This window comes from Bombus vancouverensis, chromosome 10 (assembly GCF_051014615.1).
Source record: "Bombus vancouverensis nearcticus chromosome 10, iyBomVanc1_principal, whole genome shotgun sequence".
Taxonomy (NCBI): domain Eukaryota; kingdom Metazoa; phylum Arthropoda; class Insecta; order Hymenoptera; family Apidae; genus Bombus; species Bombus vancouverensis.
In genome coordinates, this window is record NC_134920.1 from 12,969,606 (window position 1) to 12,986,843 (window position 17,238).

At 40.2% G+C, this 17,238-nt stretch overlaps 1 protein-coding gene across 1 annotated transcript in view; it reads left to right on the forward strand.

Moving 5' to 3' along the window:
- The first annotated feature begins 1,053 nt into the window (after positions 1-1,053).
- LOC117163809 (neural-cadherin-like) overlaps positions 1,054-17,238 on the forward strand; it is a 247,211-nt gene continuing 231,026 nt past the window's right edge. Inside the window, exon 1 of the mRNA XM_076622301.1 lies at positions 1,054-1,890. The gene's annotated coding sequence lies outside the window, so the exon portion shown is untranslated. The remainder of the gene's footprint in view (positions 1,891-17,238) is intronic.

A 17,238-nucleotide genomic window follows, 5' to 3' on the forward strand; every position in this document is an offset into this window, starting at 1 on the left:
ATCGTTTCATTTTTCATAATGCTGTACAATTTCCAGTTTCTTCTACAATTTCATCTCGTGCATATTTTACTTTTTGGAAAAATAGTCGGACAAAAATTTGAAGAATACACATTAAAGATATATTAAAGCTTTCATTTAAAAATTATTTTTCAGGCTGAATATAAACATAAAAAATATTTCGCTCCTTTTTGGAAGAAGAAAGAATATTTAAAATTTCCATAAGACTCGTATTGCCATCGTAATAGAAACATCCGATATTTTCGTAATATGCGTAATATGTATAACCGCGATAACGGTTCTCTCGGCGATCGGTGTCTCTAAATTCGACCAGACACGTAAAGACAAAATTTATCCCCCTATAAACTCAAATACGAATTCGTTAAACGACGTGAGTCGTAGATTGGTAGATAGAGTAGCGTGGAAGATCGCGGCGCGCCATCATCAATCTCCATCCCCTCGGCGACCTTATCACGCCGGACCAATATTTCACGAGTTACAAGCGTAAATCTTTCCCGATCGGACGACCATTGAGAAAAGAGGAGCCGACTCGACGGAACGGATACTTTGATCTAAGGCGATATTTCGACGAACTGATCGCTAGCGTGCACACGCGTAAATATTTCCATAATTGGTCGCAGCCCATCGGTCAGGACGGGCCAGGGTCAAGCGACGATGCTTTCTTCCCCGAATCACGGACAGGGTTCGTGACGCAGCAGCATCGCCTAATCTCCATCTCCAATCGCATACGTTGGGTCCAGTGACGCGGTCGGTTCAACGTTGGTAACGACACACGCGAAGTGCATGACCGAAGCGTACAGACACGGTACGGCACAGTACGGTACGGCATGGGTGGTGATGGTGCGCTCGCGCACCCTGCAAGGTTGAGGGGTGACGGCGACGCGACGCGACGCGACGCGATGGTCGCGGCGTCTGAGCGGAAGGGAGGGAAAGCACAGGTGGGGGGTGGTCACTGGAACGAAAGAGACGAAAGACGAGCGAGAGACGAAGGATAGTGGTGGGGAAGTCGAACGTCGGTGGAGTATGTGTGGTAGGGGAAAAGCGAGAGAGAGAGTAGGGAGTTCGCACGCCGACCGGAACGGCCCCACCGAGTTTTATCCAACGATCCGGGAGGCTCGTCGAGGTAGTGGTCCGCGCCCCACAGCCGCGACAGCTCGAAACGCGTGTCGTTGTGCTGCGTCCGTTTCTCTGTCTCTTGGTAACGTATCTCCTCTCTGAAAGGGAAGCATTGACAGGAAAGTCGTTCGTCGAGGCTCGAAATTCGTGTGCTGCTCGGTGTCGTCGCTACACCGGCACCGATATTCGTGTTTTATTCAAAAGCCGAACAACATTGGGGATCGGGGTGGTGAATTCTCTTTGCTTTCCGGCGGAGAGAAGAGCGCGCGATTCGGATCGCGAACAGAGAACGAGACGTTCGTTCTGTATCCGCGAGGTGGTGGGCAATGATAACAGGAGGCAACGTTCGGGAGGGGGAGACCTCTGCTGACAGTGTCATCGTCGCAGGATTCTGAGTTACTGGAAAAAAGATTTCGAGGAATTATCGTCGATTAACGTCGTATACCGGTGCGTGCGGTGAGCTCGTGCCAGGAGCTAAAAACACAGAGTTTCGTCGAACCTGAAAAATTCGAGGTAGACAGTGAATCGGATCGTGTTAGTAATATACGTGTTTCGTGGTACGTTTTTCGCTCGATTCGAGAATTTATACGACGGGGACTTGCAGGAGGTTGTTCGGTGATACCCAGCAACGTTTGCAGGTGCCAGGACATTCGGGGGTGGTGCCGGTTACGCGCTTCTGTTCCCGACTCGTACGCGACACGATCACGAGCGTTCTGGGGGAAGAGACGCCTTCGACATTCGCACCTGGACATTCGCGTACGTATTTTACAACACACCTGGCTCTCGTACTACCTAGTGCGGCGGTGCCGTGCTATGGCCTCTCTCCTTAGGTTCTCTCCTACACCCCCAAACAGGTTATTGATTTTGCCGAAGTAAGGAGGTACGGATGTAGCCCGTACGCCCTGCGGCCTGCGACCTGCTCATTTTTCCACCCCTTCTCTCTCTCCCCCCCTCTCTTTTTCTCTCACTCCCTCTCTCTTCTTGCTTTTCGATCTCTTTTTCTCGCGTGCTTGTCCTTGGTGCTTGCCACCCTCTAACGGCAGGTGAACTCTTACTGCGATCTTTTGACACACTTTGACGAATGCCATCGCGTTATTAAATATGTCTGGCATCTCGAATAGTAGTTTTCTGTGAAATTTTTTTACGAGCAAGAGAGATATACTGCTTTTTAAAGCCTGCTTTCTTTCGAGTCATTTTCTAGTTGTTCATTCGCGAGTGGACAAAATTACAAATTAAGGATTCTTTCTTATAATATTACACGATCGTGAAAAACGATCACGGTCGAAAAAACGAGACGAGAGTTCGATCGAGAAACGTGATGTTTACTAGACTGACAACGTACTTTGGTTGCGGAAACAGCCGGTGTCGATTCCCTGAAGCCAGGCTAAAGCGGTTGTGTCGTATAGTGCACCGTGTCACTGAACTGTTGGAGCAGACTGTTGCAGTGCTAGCGTGACTATACACGAGACAACACGGCTACGAAGAGATCCCGACTGACAGCGCGGATCGATCGCCGGCGAACTTTTCACTACGAGACTTTGCGGTTCTTTCGTAAAACCAGCGCCTCGTAGTAAATCAATAGAAGCCACGTGAAGTCAGGACCGGAGATCGCGCTGTCGCCCTTACACACACATAGACATGTGTACATACATTTTTCTCTTACATACACACACAGTTTTCTCTGTTTCTCTTTTTCTAACTATCTCCTGTAACTATCTCGTTTTCATCCCGTCCATCCCCTTCTTGTTGTTCCATCGAACGATTCGCGCGTTTCCTGAGTTTCGTCGAAGCAGCCGGATCGATATGAAGAGAACGCGGTTCGCGTATACTATATTCGTCTTCCCGAGCGGGAAGAGGGAATTAAATAATTAGCGGTGATCGTTCTGATAACTTCGCTCGTTAAATCACGCTGCGTACAAAGCTACTCAGTATGCGTGGGTCGTCGTGGAAACGTCAGCCATCTGTTCCACACGCGGACGAGCTCGTCAATTATGTAAGATTTCCCGAATTTCAGCTTATCGATCGACCGTAACCGGGACGTATCTACTTAATTTTTCAGCGATTCGCGTCGTTCGAAATCGTTTCAATCCGGTTCGTTGAACGCTTCCAGTATCGAATTCTCGCTTCTATTTCGGGGTGACATCCACCCCGCTCGAATGAAAATTTTGTTCATCTTTGGCGAGTGCCAGCACCGCGATTCCATCATGTCGATGAACTTTTTCGTCGTGCACGATTTTTCGATGTCGCGTGAAACGCTCGCACAGTCAAATCACGTTCACGGTGTAAATTTCCGAAACGAAAAATACGTGGATTATTGGCATAGTGTATTACCAGAGGCCGATATTAGCGGTGCAGAGAATGAGAAGAATTTAGGAAAACGTTCGATCGGCTCTGGACAAATTTCTCGGACGAGCTGAGCATCTTTGATCGAAATAGGGCCAACTCGTAGGCGTGTCCAACCTGGTCTGTTGAACCGAGAAATATAACTGTTTCCAAGTTCTATCGCGTTACATTTTTCTCACACGACCGACGTGCTATTAGGGAAAATTGTATCGCGTTCATCTTAACTAATGAAAAGAGAAGAAACGGAAAGCGCGAGAGATCGTTAGGATTAGATGGAATCTTACAAGCGGTCATGAATTATTGAGTCGTCACATGTCTGCGATCCCTATCGTCGCTGCGTTATGAATTGCTACCGTTCGTATAATAATACCGTTTATACTTTGAAACGAATATTGATCCAATAGCGCGAGAAATTTGTTAATTTGCTAAAAATTGGGAAGCTCTTAACAGATCGCACTATCGAAGAATACATTTGGCTAATGATACTTAAACTGCGGTTTAAACGTTTACAAAAAGCCTACAGGTAGCGAAACAAAATAAAATATAAATTAAAATACTTGCTACGGTATTTAGCGAGCGAGAGGCAAATTTCCATTCAGATTTCATTTCTTCAACTATATTCGTAACAATATGAATTTTCATAAGCATCTGCGGTTTAATGGCCATTGTCATTTGAATATGTAGAAATCCAGATAATTTCTATCAAGTTGTAGATAGTTCAATAATTCGTATATCGATATCCACGTTTCTAATCGAGAGAAGCGATCGATGATATTTCCTTCTCATAAAAAGTTATTATCAAACGATATCTCTAATTAACTAGTATTAAAATTTATCGACAGTGTTAATGAGTTCTTGAAGTTGGAAGTCGTAAAAGTAACGCTTGAATAAAATAAAACAACAGCCCACGCTTTCACGGTAGCAGATGGCAAAATACGGCCAATGACCAAGCCGTGCAACGTGCGGCAATCCATGGAAGCCCGCCAGTCCCGAAATACGTCGGAAGTAACGGCCATGGAAGGACGTTTTCTGAACGGTTCGTAACTCGTGGTTCCGGCTTCTGTGCGCTAAAATTCTAACAAGTAGACAAAAAAAATGCTAGGACAAAAAATCCGACTACATTCCAATTTTCGTACGACGTTAAACTCTTCGGAGTAAAGTAAAAATCACATATCGTAATCTTTAATTCAAGCTTCGAATTCGTCGTTTGGAAATTGCAATCTAAAAAACTAAAAGCTTTGCAAAGCTAAAAAAAACAACAAGCGTTGTAATTTACAATTAGTGCAAAAATTAGCATACAACAAAGATTTGATAAAATGTATATAAGATTACGTAGTGTCAAATTTCGTCCAACCTTAAAATATTTTATTTTCAAACAACGTATGGAAATACGACAAATCTTGGAATTGGCGAGGCTTATCGCAAATCGAACGTAAAAACGTTGCTGTTCAAATTGCGTGTAGATTTTTTCAGGCCTGAGACCAAGTCTCGTGGAAATGAGTTCTCTATTTGACACTGGCGTGGTACAGTCTCTTTGGATACGGCCGTGTATGTGCACGCGCGCGCACGCGCCAACAGCCGCGTGGAATGTTCGCCTACCCCGAATAGCCTTTCTCTCTCTCTTTCTCTTCCCTTTCGCTGTTCAACCGCCCTCCGGTTAAAGAGTCTTTAACGTTTACGTGCGGCCAGCTTTCTAAGGCAACTCACTCGGGTCGAAGTTCACCGGGTGTCGTGCCACGATCACGCTTAACCAGGAATCGCGATCGTGTCAACAACAAAAATTCTAGGTGGGTGTAAAACTCCTTTAATCGTAGAAAGTTCGTAGAAAGGTAGAGTTAACGTGAACAGCCCTTCGAGATATCGTCACTGTTGGAACGATGTAGTTTAGGTCGAGTGGAAAACGCTCGGTTCTATTGTGTTTCTGTTTTGTGTGTGCCTTCGAAGAACTGAAAACGATTGCTTCGACAATTGATTCGATTGACAGTGTGCCACTTCGAGTGAACTAAAACGAAGTTTTCTTGGAAGAAAGATGCTCGTGACCTGTGAACTAACGTTGTTTCCGTGCTGCAAGATGTGCTGATATTTGTAGATATTTGCAGATAACTTTGTACGTCTTAATCGGTGAAATTTTGATTAGAGTAGGTGTGCCTTATTTATCACCGATTTTACTGTTGGATTTCTTGTTAACATAGTAACGAAAGAAGGTGGATCGAGATATTGTATAAAAGATGATTTTATGTTACGATTATAAAGAGTGAAGCATAGTAATAATACAGTGATTAAAAATGTTCGTACCAATCTTTGTCACGTCGTATTACATCGTTAAAGATCGTTTCAGTGACTAACGTAAATCAATCCTGATTCCAAGTTGCCAAAGATAGAGACGAATAGAAACCACCACAAATTCCAATATACAACAGTGTCGATACTAATTTCCTCGAGTAAGCGTATCGTACCCAAGAGTTTCACTGTTAGATTAGTTCGTTCTACTTCGCGAGATCATCGTATAAAGTTGTATCAAGTTTTCGAAAACAAAATATTCTATCTTCCTACGAAATATTTTATCCAGATTGAAGGGATCTTAGGGATTTGAATACCACGAAACAGGGAATCTTGGTATCAGACATCAAAGGTGGCGTGATACCGCCATTTCGCAGCGTCTCGTCAGAGAGCGACGCGAATCCCTCGAAATACGGAGGTGAAATTTACTTTCTTACCCCTCTCCCGAGGGAAGTTCAAGTTCTTCGCGAGGGTGACCGCCATGGCGCAGCTCGTCTGCGCAACCATGGAGCAACGAGTATGAGACGGTGATGGTGTAGAGCAATGATTTCACGGTGATTTCATAAAAGATTTACCGTCCCTCTGGCATTTGCTCGTGTCGTCATCAACGGCTCTGGTTATCTACGTTGTCCACATTGTGCACAGAGTACGCCAGGAATCAGGAACGAAATTTACATTTAGCTCAACGAACGTTCTCCTCCCTAGCGTTCCATCCTATCTGTCTTGTCGCCTCGTAAACGAGCCATGGAGGACCCTTTCAGAGACAGCGCGTCTGGTTGCACCACGGGGAGGGACCTAGGTATCACCCTCTACCGTCTTAGAATCATCACGCGAACTTCGTGTAGCGTTACCGGGAATGGGCGTTCCTCTATGCCCTCGATCTAGCGCTTCGCGCCTTGGACTTCTCTAATTACACTTCATTGTTGTTTGCGCAAGTACACAACTCGAACTTTGCCTTTTGCATTCGGTCACATTCGCTTCCTACTTTGCGAAAGATGCCTTTTGTGTTTCTTTAACGATAGACTTTGTTTTCGTATTGCGTTAATCGGAGCAGTAAAACGAACGGGTTCCCTTTGTGTTTATCGCATTCTACTCTCAAGTGAAAAACTGCGATCGAAAGATTATTAGCATGTAAATGTAGAAAATCGTGGTGAGAATACGTAATATTATGGATAAAAGAATAATTCACAAATTACGAATAGTTACAAGATTTTATACCGCAAATCTGGCGTAATAAAATATTTTATTCTGATACGTTGTGAATAAAAACGACAATGAACGCGCGTATGCCGTAGAATGCATAAACCTGAATATTTGCAATTCATGCCGGTTATTGTATTTAATATATAATGTTCCAGTCTGGTGCTTACGAACAAATGTAGAGGATTTTCCTTTATGATTTAATATAATACCAATAAAGCGATCATGATATTTCACGGTCTAATCTTTCATATGAATTTTTATGCGCCGCTTGTACGGAAATGATTTCAGTATTTTCTGCAACGTAGCGTCACAATGAGAAATTCTTTAAAACACTAAACCTACCAGTGCCGGTCAAATTGATCGCTTTCAAACTTCTACGCAAATTTAACCACATTTAAACGCTATCATATCGCTTCATAATTTCTGACTTTTCCTAAAACATGCATACAATATGTCTTTCGGTATTTACTTTTAGTTTGCTTTTTTCTTTTCGAAGAAAAAATTGTATTCTGCCTTGCCTATCGCGGGTGATCAATTTGACCGGCCGATAAAATATTTTAGTTACTCGAAAATAAATAATACTCGTAAAATCGGTCAGGTTTATCACCTAGAGTGGTCTGCGTTTCGTTTCGAAACGAAGGTATTTCGCTTATTAATTAGCATTAAATCGTGATCTGGTTGGTTTCCGCGGATCTTGTCTATCCGTGCATGATCCACGAAAGCCTCTCGTATACATGAATTTGCGTTATCCTGCAAAAACCATGATAGTCTAGTGAGCCACGGTACGCGATATACGATCATAGATACAAGCGAAGCAAAATTTCGCATTCAGAAACTTTCGCCGAGCACATTAAATAGGGATTTCCACGCGGTTCAAGTTAAAACTACGTTTACTCGTGTGAGTTATTCTTCCCATTAATAGAACGTTGGTGTATTTTTTTTCACGATTTCCGACCAAACATAGTAAATCATCATTGATAACGTGTCAGTCGGAAATTGATAAATTCAATCGCCTCTTCTTTTCCTCGTGTTCATTCTCTCCATTGCGATGTGGAAAAACAATTGCCATCGTTACTGTTTAAACGATCGTATGATCGTTATGGAAGATATATGTGTCGTCCTTTTTTTGAAGATTTATGCGAACGTTTTTGGCTATGATTGCGTCACGGTTTGTTTTAAAGCGTGCGTTACGTATTTTAGAATTTTACTGCAAGTTTTTTGTAATTGAAACTACATAATCTCTTTGTGCTGTATTCTATCTTTTGTATATTTTGAACGAAGTTTTGAATGCTAGGTTGTACGGTTTAACCAAGAAATGAATAAATCCTTGAAAGATGTATATTTGAAATTGATAATAATTTTCTTTGCACTATTTCTCATACCTTTTCGTGTCTTATAAATATATTTATATATATATTACATATATTTATGCATGTTACATGAAAATAGAAGGTAGAACATAAATATAAGAACATTCTCGTCATTCCAACTAATTTAACGATTAATTCACACTTTATCACTTCACTCACGGAATGTTACTTCGGTTACAATTTGTGACGTCTATTAGAGAATGTTTTAAAACGCTCTATGAAATTATTATGTTTTGAGTATTCTTCATATTCTTCGAGATATTGAGTTGTCGCATTTGTAATTTCTCGTTCATTACGACAGGACGGAAAAGAGGAGAAAATCTTCAAGCCACAAAATATACAGGAAGGCTCGAAAGCTCGGGAATTATTGTGAGCGCGGTGAATGCTAGCTGCGTATACCGCGGCTTTTGTTTCGTTAACAAATTTATAAAAACGCGTGTTGTACGCCTCATTGAGATATTTCGGTGTTTATTCCACAGTAATCAGAGTTGAACGGAAACGCGACAGGGAAACTTGTCTTCCTGAGTGACAATTAATACTTTTACAAAACTGTCGGCATTCAACGTAAATTAGGAAGTAATCCTTTTAAACTTTTCGTTTCGAATTGCGTCATGTCTCTGTCTTTAAATGATTCCGTTTGCCTAGCTAGGCGAAACTCTCGAAATGTCGTTTCTCTGTCCCTAGTTACTCGCTCGAAGAAGAGATACGACGAATTCCTTTAAAATTGAAATACAGCCTGCGAATTTCGACTGCCGTAGATTATAGCGAATGGTGTACAATAAATATATTTTTGACGATGAAATTATAACGAATTATGTTCATTCGATGGAATAGAATAATACAAAGTACAGTGTTTTGTGGTATATCTTCTTTCTATGCTAGACTTAAATATATTCGACCTGCTATTTTCCACAAATATTGTCACTCAAACCAGTGATACTTTTGTTTTCTTACTGTTATCGTACTTTAAGTGATTTATATTTTATCAACAGTTTCATATTTGTAATGAAAATTAGGAATGAAATTGGTTAAAGGTAAATGCGTAAACAGTTTCTAAAACTTTTCACACAAATGACAATAACAAAATATTCAAAGTACAGTTGACATTAATTTAGAACAAAAAAATTAATCTAGAATTTGTGTACTTAAAAAATTTAGAAGCGCTAATTTGTTGCTTTTAGGATGAATCGAGTGAAACAAACTTTCCGCGTGTAAAAGCAAACGCGAAATTAATTCAACCTAAATGAGCACGATCAAATGGTATTATTTACCACTGAATACGGAATATTATACAAGCTTGCAAATTGATTTTATTTACAGTACATTGTAACTGTTCTTAATTAATTATACCGTGTCACGCCTCTGTGAATACAGTTTCAGTCACAGTTATAAAACATCGCCTTTGGGTAGAGCATAAAAATGACCTATCCATCCGTATCGACTTGCATTTTGTACGAACTCGTTATTCACGGCCAGTATTCTCTAAAAGATGAACTCGAAAGACGTAGTGACTCATTGGTTCAATTGACTCGCGTGCCGTTGCTTTTAAAGGATGAATAAGCAATTAGATTCGCAACGAGCTTTAGTTCATCATCCCCGTTTATTTTACCTACGTTTCTTTTAGGCGATTAACGAAACTCATTGATAATTCGACAACCACTGACACATTATCACTGTGCTTTAATGCTCTTTCTCATAATATTTAAACGTAAATTATATATATATATATATTGTATGAATGTAGATTTTATGTTTATTATATACGATATAAGTATGTTTATTATATACGTTCTAATTTAATTTAATGTTCCTCGATCAAACACGATTTTTTCGAACTAATGTCAGTAATTCATCCGAAAATTCGAAACAAAAACTGCCGTGATGCCAAAGAAATTGCAGCGGCGTTTCTCGAAATAGACCACGTCTTCGTTGGTAAAGTCTCGAGCAGCTTCAGCTCCACTAATTGCCACTAAATTAAACACAACTAACAACGGCAGTTGGGTTCCTTGGTTTCTGCATTCGACTCACAATCGACCAAGACAATCGAAACTGTAAAACCGATGTAACGTTCGAAATTGTCTATGAGCATTGCGACACGAGATTTATCATTGTCAAGAAGAAACTAACAGAAACCGTTACGATCGCAGATCACGTAGACGTCGTTGTTAGTAATTGGCTTTCTTACGTGTGCTAAGAAAAGAAGATAGATTTGGTTGTTAATTAAGTATCTAACAGCTTTATCGACCTTAAGACGAAATTACGCTACTCTCGGCGATAAGAATCATCTTAAATTTAAACGATTACCACTAAAGAACTCTCATTATCGTTCACCCGAGAACCAATTTCTTTTTATACAATCATCCGATAGCTTCTTCAGCGGCTTCCGCGATCGTCGACGGGCGGAATAAAATCTTGTGGCGTATAAAGAAATCGCAACTTTCGCATCGTTAAGTTTTTATTCAGTCGGCAATACCGAAACGATCATTTCGATTGAATTTACTTAAACAATCGCGTCTCTAAGAATGCAATTTTTCCCTTTAATGTAAATAATTTGTAGTTTCTAATTTATATTAATACAAAACATAGTATTATACTTTTAAAAGTCATCGAAATTTTATATCCATTAATTTACAATTTTCTCTCAATAATTTAAATGAATAAATAATTTTTCAATTAAAATAATTAAAGGAATATGCGATCCATAGAAATTGCATTAATCATAATAATAAATATGTATAAAATCGAATCGAACGGCTAGTCCGCCACTACAGATCTTCAGAATTTCCACGAAAAGTTACGAAATTGATCATTTAAACCACTCTAACCGTTCTAATGTTAAACCTTCCCCATTCAAGATAGATAAGGAAACCTCCACATTCACAACCAAACTCGCAATCTCTTTCGATATCCATTTACTCGACGCTCAGGTTCACGTCCGATGATCATTCGGCATCTGGTTGAATAGGCCTCCGCAACCTTGAACCGAATATATAAAATCCCGGGCTTGATGAAGGAGTCACGATGGTCAGGCATTCATACTAATTAGGCTACGCGTTTGCACGCGAACCAATAACGTGTCGAAGGGTGGATAAACGCATGGGAAGGGGGAAATTCCCCAGGCAGGCCGCTGGTGCGTGCGATTCGCAACAATGGGCAGGGGTGTCGTCGAAGGGTGGAATACAATGAGCCGAAGAGTCGACGCGGGAACAGTTACGCGTGCGGGAGCTGCAATTTTGTAAATAGGGAATAGCGTTGGATTATTCTACGCAGCGATGATTCAAACCTCTGCTTGTTCCGGCAGCTGTGCGGTATCTGGCTTGGGGTTGTACAGAGAATTCCAATCGTCGCGTCGTTTCGATCCAGAGCTCGAATCTTTCGCACACCGCATACTTTCTCCTCATGCGGGTAAATGGAGTGCCATAAAATGAACGTGAGAGAATCGAACTATTCGGAAGCCATTGATCAACTCTATAAATTGAACAGGAGTGATGATGTAAATAATTGCGGATTCCGAGCTGGTAATGGTAGTGAAAAAGAATATTTGTAAACGAAATTTTCATCTGCATTTCAGTTTATAGCGTCAATGATCTCTGAAGTCGATCGTATTAGAAGATACGTATGGGATAGCTTTTGTGCGTTAACTTCTCATTAATTCATATGTTTTAGTAAGATATTTATGTGTTGTTAATACCGATCGATCACGGTAACGACAAATTTGTGGCAATGCCTGTATGCAATAAAATCTAAAAATTTACGAAAGGTAAGGTCGATAAGTTTAGCTCCTTTGAGATTCGATTATTTCTTTCTCATAGATGTTCCTCTTTTTTGAAAGGGTCCATTGATCTTCCGTGCTTGTATTTATTTTGGTGAATTCGTAGGCGGAGGTCGATCGAGTAGTTTGATAAGTGTGTTGGGCAGAGAATGAAAGCTCTAGAAAGAGGTGAATATAAAGATTTTGTCGCGCTAGTGGAGGTATTGGTGTGTAAGTATTTTTATAAGCAAAAGCAGTTTTTCAATGGCTGAAAGAGATTTCAGCCGCGAATCTAATTTTTGCAATTTCAACGGTGTTATCCGTTACATCTCATGAGTGAAATATAGCACAATCCTTCATACTAATTACACCCTAATAGGTGTTATCGTGCAGTATCACGAGGCCGAACCGCGGCTGCAAATAAGCTACATCTATTTACAAGCGTCGTGGTGCGACGACCCCAACGTATAAATAAATTCCAGGACTAAAATACACGGCGAATAGTCTGAATAACTCTAAACAACTCATTCAGGCATGCTTTTTCCGCTTTTCTGGAATGACCGGCGTGCATTCACGTGTCTCGACCAAAGAACAGAGACGTTTTCATAATAACATTTGTTCACGTTTGTTCACGTTTAACCCAGATAGATTACGAAGTAGAAATTATTGTTTTTCCTGCCAGAACGTGTGAATCGAATGAAATTGAAGTTTGTTATCAAGCGTTTCGGAAAGAGTTGAATAGCGATCAAATATTTTTTCATTCTTTTGTTCTTTATATAAATATACCGAAAGGTACAAACATTCGTAGAATGCACGTTATATAACGATATACACGAAACATCCAAAGTAATACTCAAAATATAATAAATATACAAAGTAATATGAATTTTCATACTCGTATCTATTAAAATTGCGGCATGATTTTTGAATTCGTGTAACATGCGATGTTGGACACAAATTTCGATCAAGTTAATTTTCTAGTTTCTTTGTGCTGCAGTAGAACTCTATTTGAACTGATCGCAAAACAAACAAGTCATATAACAAGGATGTATTGATTTTTCCAATTGTCTATGATTTTTCGTTCAAATAATAGAAGTCCAGGTTCAGATAAGTGGATTCAATAGACGGTAGCTTATCTAATCCAGCCAAAATTTTCGTTCCAATAAATTGTGAAAAAATCTATTGCGAAAGCGATTATGTATACATCTTGTGTATTATCAAATCTTATTGAACGAATAATTTGAACAAACCACAAATTTTACGAATACAGCTTTTGTTGATTGACAATCAAAATATTTATCGTACGAAGTACATAATTGTGTAAGATTTAGACCGGATTATTACATTGTAGGATAACTGTTATTATAGGATTGTAGGATAACTAACAACATATTATAAGCAGATTACATTGTTGAATGAGGAGTATCAATCGCACGACTACCTACTAATTGATAGTGTAATTTTTCCTTCAATATCTTAAAATTATCTCCTCCAAATTATTTAATAAATGCATCAAATTTTGTGAGTCGCGCATCGGATATTATAACGAATAACACGCTTTGAATATTTTGTAAATCTTCGTATTTTTTCACTCTTCCAACAAAACCAAATGCAATCACCAACTTTTCTAATGAAAATATCTCAACCTGCTCCACTGCTCTCTCTGCAACTCTTCCTCACTTCGCTTCCGTATTCGTCCCAACGACCATTCGCCAGCCGAAAAAGCAGGCAAGAAACGATAGCATTGAGAAACGTTCTAGGACCTTCGAGATTGGTCCCAATATGTATTCACGTACACCAGCGGATTTCACGCTGCGACCAGTTATGTCCGTGTCGTGCGAGCATTATAAAGTTGGTTACGCCATATGGCGTCGATGGAGCGTAAAGGGTCGCCGGTCCTCGAGTTCCTGAAAGCCGCCTCGCTTACCAGTCCTTCACCTTGGGTGAAGAGAGCTCGCCATTACAAGGAGATCCCGCCCTTTTGTTTGGCCCATCGTTCGCGCGCGCGTTCTCATTTTGCGCGTACGTGCTCTCGCGACGCGTCGAAAGATCGTCGTCTCGTCCCTGGGGCAATTAACGCTTTCTCTCTTTTTTTTCTTTTTTTAACCCTTTCGCAAAGGGTTCGTGGAAATGAACTATAAACGACGGCCCACAGGGAGAGAACGAGTATCGACTGCGCACCGTCGTACTTCCGTCCTTTCTCCAAGATAAAATGACGTTTCTGACGCTTCGTGATATCCCCCGGGTAAGACTCGCAACGCTGATCGATTCGTTATACGTGATCGAAATTTTTTTTCGTCGGCGACTGAAATCCTATACCGTTAAGCTAATTGGCTCGTTGTAGGTTTACGTTTTACGTAAAGATAACAACCGATGAACCATAATACGCGTATTGCTAGCAATTTTCCGATCTTAATATCACTTTTCAGTTTTAACAAAAGAAAGCGATGTTTCAACACACATATTTTGAAAAATGAAAAAGTGCCGAATAGGATATTTTGACCAAAGGGAGCGGTACGGATGTGTGTGATATGGCATTAAATGGTGGAAGTAGTATTTCATGGAAACTATTCGATGCTTTGTTAAATGCATTGATTCATTCAGTCAGGATACATAGTGACAATAATTTCGAGCTTGTTAACGTAATTATCGGTGTAATGTATTATAACGTGCAAGTGAGATATTTTAGAAATACTGTTTTGTCACTCGTATTAAAACGAATTACGTTGTTATACGCGAAAGTAGTAGCGGGCATTTTATTGGATTCGTAACTAAAATTGCTCTGTGTAATAAATTTATTATACAGAATAATAGAAATTTATTACGGGGTAGTATCGAATTGAGTGGAATACTTAAAACTCGAACTTCGTCGGGGGATAGTTAAAAATAAATTCCTCGTAATTTATCACGCAAGTGCTCGATCATTTAATTCATTAGCACGCTAAACAGCGAGCCACTGACCGGCGTAATAGAGCGTTTAATTAACTCAATAATCAGAGTTTTTTGCGCTGGAAACTCAGTTTCAACGTTAATTTGCATTTTGAACGCGATATATGGAGAGCAGCTCGCGCATCGTTAAATACGCTCGAGCTTAACTAATAATACGATGACGCGTCTGTGCGTTAACCTTTTTTCTCCCTATTTGCAGGGCTCGGAAGGAAAAAAACGAGCAGTCGTGTTGAACTCCTCGTTGTTTCTCTTCTTAATCGACCGCGTCGATAAATGCAAAACTCTATCTAGCATGCAAAATATTCACTGTGACGGTCCGGCTCGGTCTCAAAGCTGACCCTTCAAAGGGTTGGACGGGAGAATAACAGGATGTGAACGCAATCAACGACGAATACGCGGCGTAAAAGGCGTCGAACACAATGAAGCCGTGGACACAGCCGAGCTTCGATATTGTTTTCCTTTGATCCCTACCTAGGAAGGTTAATTATTAAAATAACTAATTTCCTTTATATCACAAAAACTGAGACTATCTCGTTGACATACATAGATTATTACGATCTTTGATTCGGCGGAGGAATTTTTCTTTACTGGAAATTGTATTTTTTGAAAAACAGACATTAGCATACCTAAGAGACGTCCAGCATATTTAATGAAAATTGTGCGAATAATTATTGCTCGATATGTCTTTATTTTTATTCTTTATAATTTATAATTTATGAGAATTTAGCATTTCGGCGTCGTATTTAACCTGCGAATGATCAACGATGCGATCAATTTAGATTGGTAAATTTTATGCTTTAACAAGGATTAATCTTGGTTCTTATTCCAATAAGCGAAAGTGTACGAGGGCAGTTAGTTTACGTCCTTCCTCTCTTAGGCCTTGACCCTAGATCGCTGGGTGTAGTTGTTTTATTAATGAAAGACGAGCTTGCACGCAGCCTTCGATTATCCTGCGGCTGATACAGAATTTAATTTATGGCGTAACCAGTTCAGGCACAAATTTCACAGGAATATGTCGCGTAAGCGCGTTACCGCGGAATTCGCTCGATCCACTTAGGCTTAAGATACTTATTTCTGGTGGCGATATCGCGGCGGATACGAGGTTAAGTGGATCAGTGGAATTTTACAGTGCAACGATATTCGAGGAACTTTGGTGGGACTGCTGTATTCCCTTTCCTCGCTTTCGCAAGGAAATCTCTAGTGAACATACACCGTGGATCTAAATTCGTAATACAAGCGAATGTCAAGGAAATTCTATGGCTTAAACTCGTAATAAGACGAAAACTACAGATAATAAAATGGCGTTGAAAATTCCATTTTTTAGAAAATCGAGTTTCAAAATTTGTCAAACATCTGTACCTGCATTTTCACTAATGCTCGATCGGACAAAGGCAAATAATAAAGACAACAGGCTACTGTACATACGAAAAGAAGTGGAAGGGATGGAATAAAATTTAGGTCCACTTGTTATATATTCCAGTTGCGTTCTAAACAAACGACCAGTTAGCTTATACGTACAGCGATACAATGCTAGCTAGATTTGGGTCAATTATGAACGGTAATTAATCGATTAGCCCTCGATGGTCATCGTGGTTTCGATAAGACTTGGCTGGCGGGAGTTCCATCGGTACATCGTTGGAATTAAGACAGTATTGGAACGTCCGTAATGTCTGACATTACTTCGAGTTATTTCCTTGTGGTTTGCGATTGCGTACATGGAATCAGAGTCGCGGAGAATTTACTTTGCCGAAGGTTTAATAATTTCTCCAAAGGTAATTCAATTTTGGACACGTAGCAGCAAACGAAATTTATTGGTCGACACGATTCGTTGGCTTTGTGATACAGGATATGTGCTTTGAACTCTTTTCGTGACGTTTTTAGCCGACTCTTTATGAAAGACCTCGATAATAGAAACCCTATATTACTATCGACGTACTCTTGTGCTTGCTTCATTTTTACTGTCGATACTTGTATTACGTCGATGGTTTTCCTTTTCTCAGTATTTTATTGTTATGTAGCTGGAAGACTTTAAAAATTACTCTGTCACGGCAATCCTTCGTTATTATAGTTCAGTGTTCCACGCTTGAAAAATGAAGATCTAAGATGTAAGGGTCGTTCGAATGACACCGATTCCGTAGGAACGTTAAATAAAAAGAACGTAAAAGACCCGGAGCTATCGTATTTCAAAAACCGACGGGAGTTCAACGA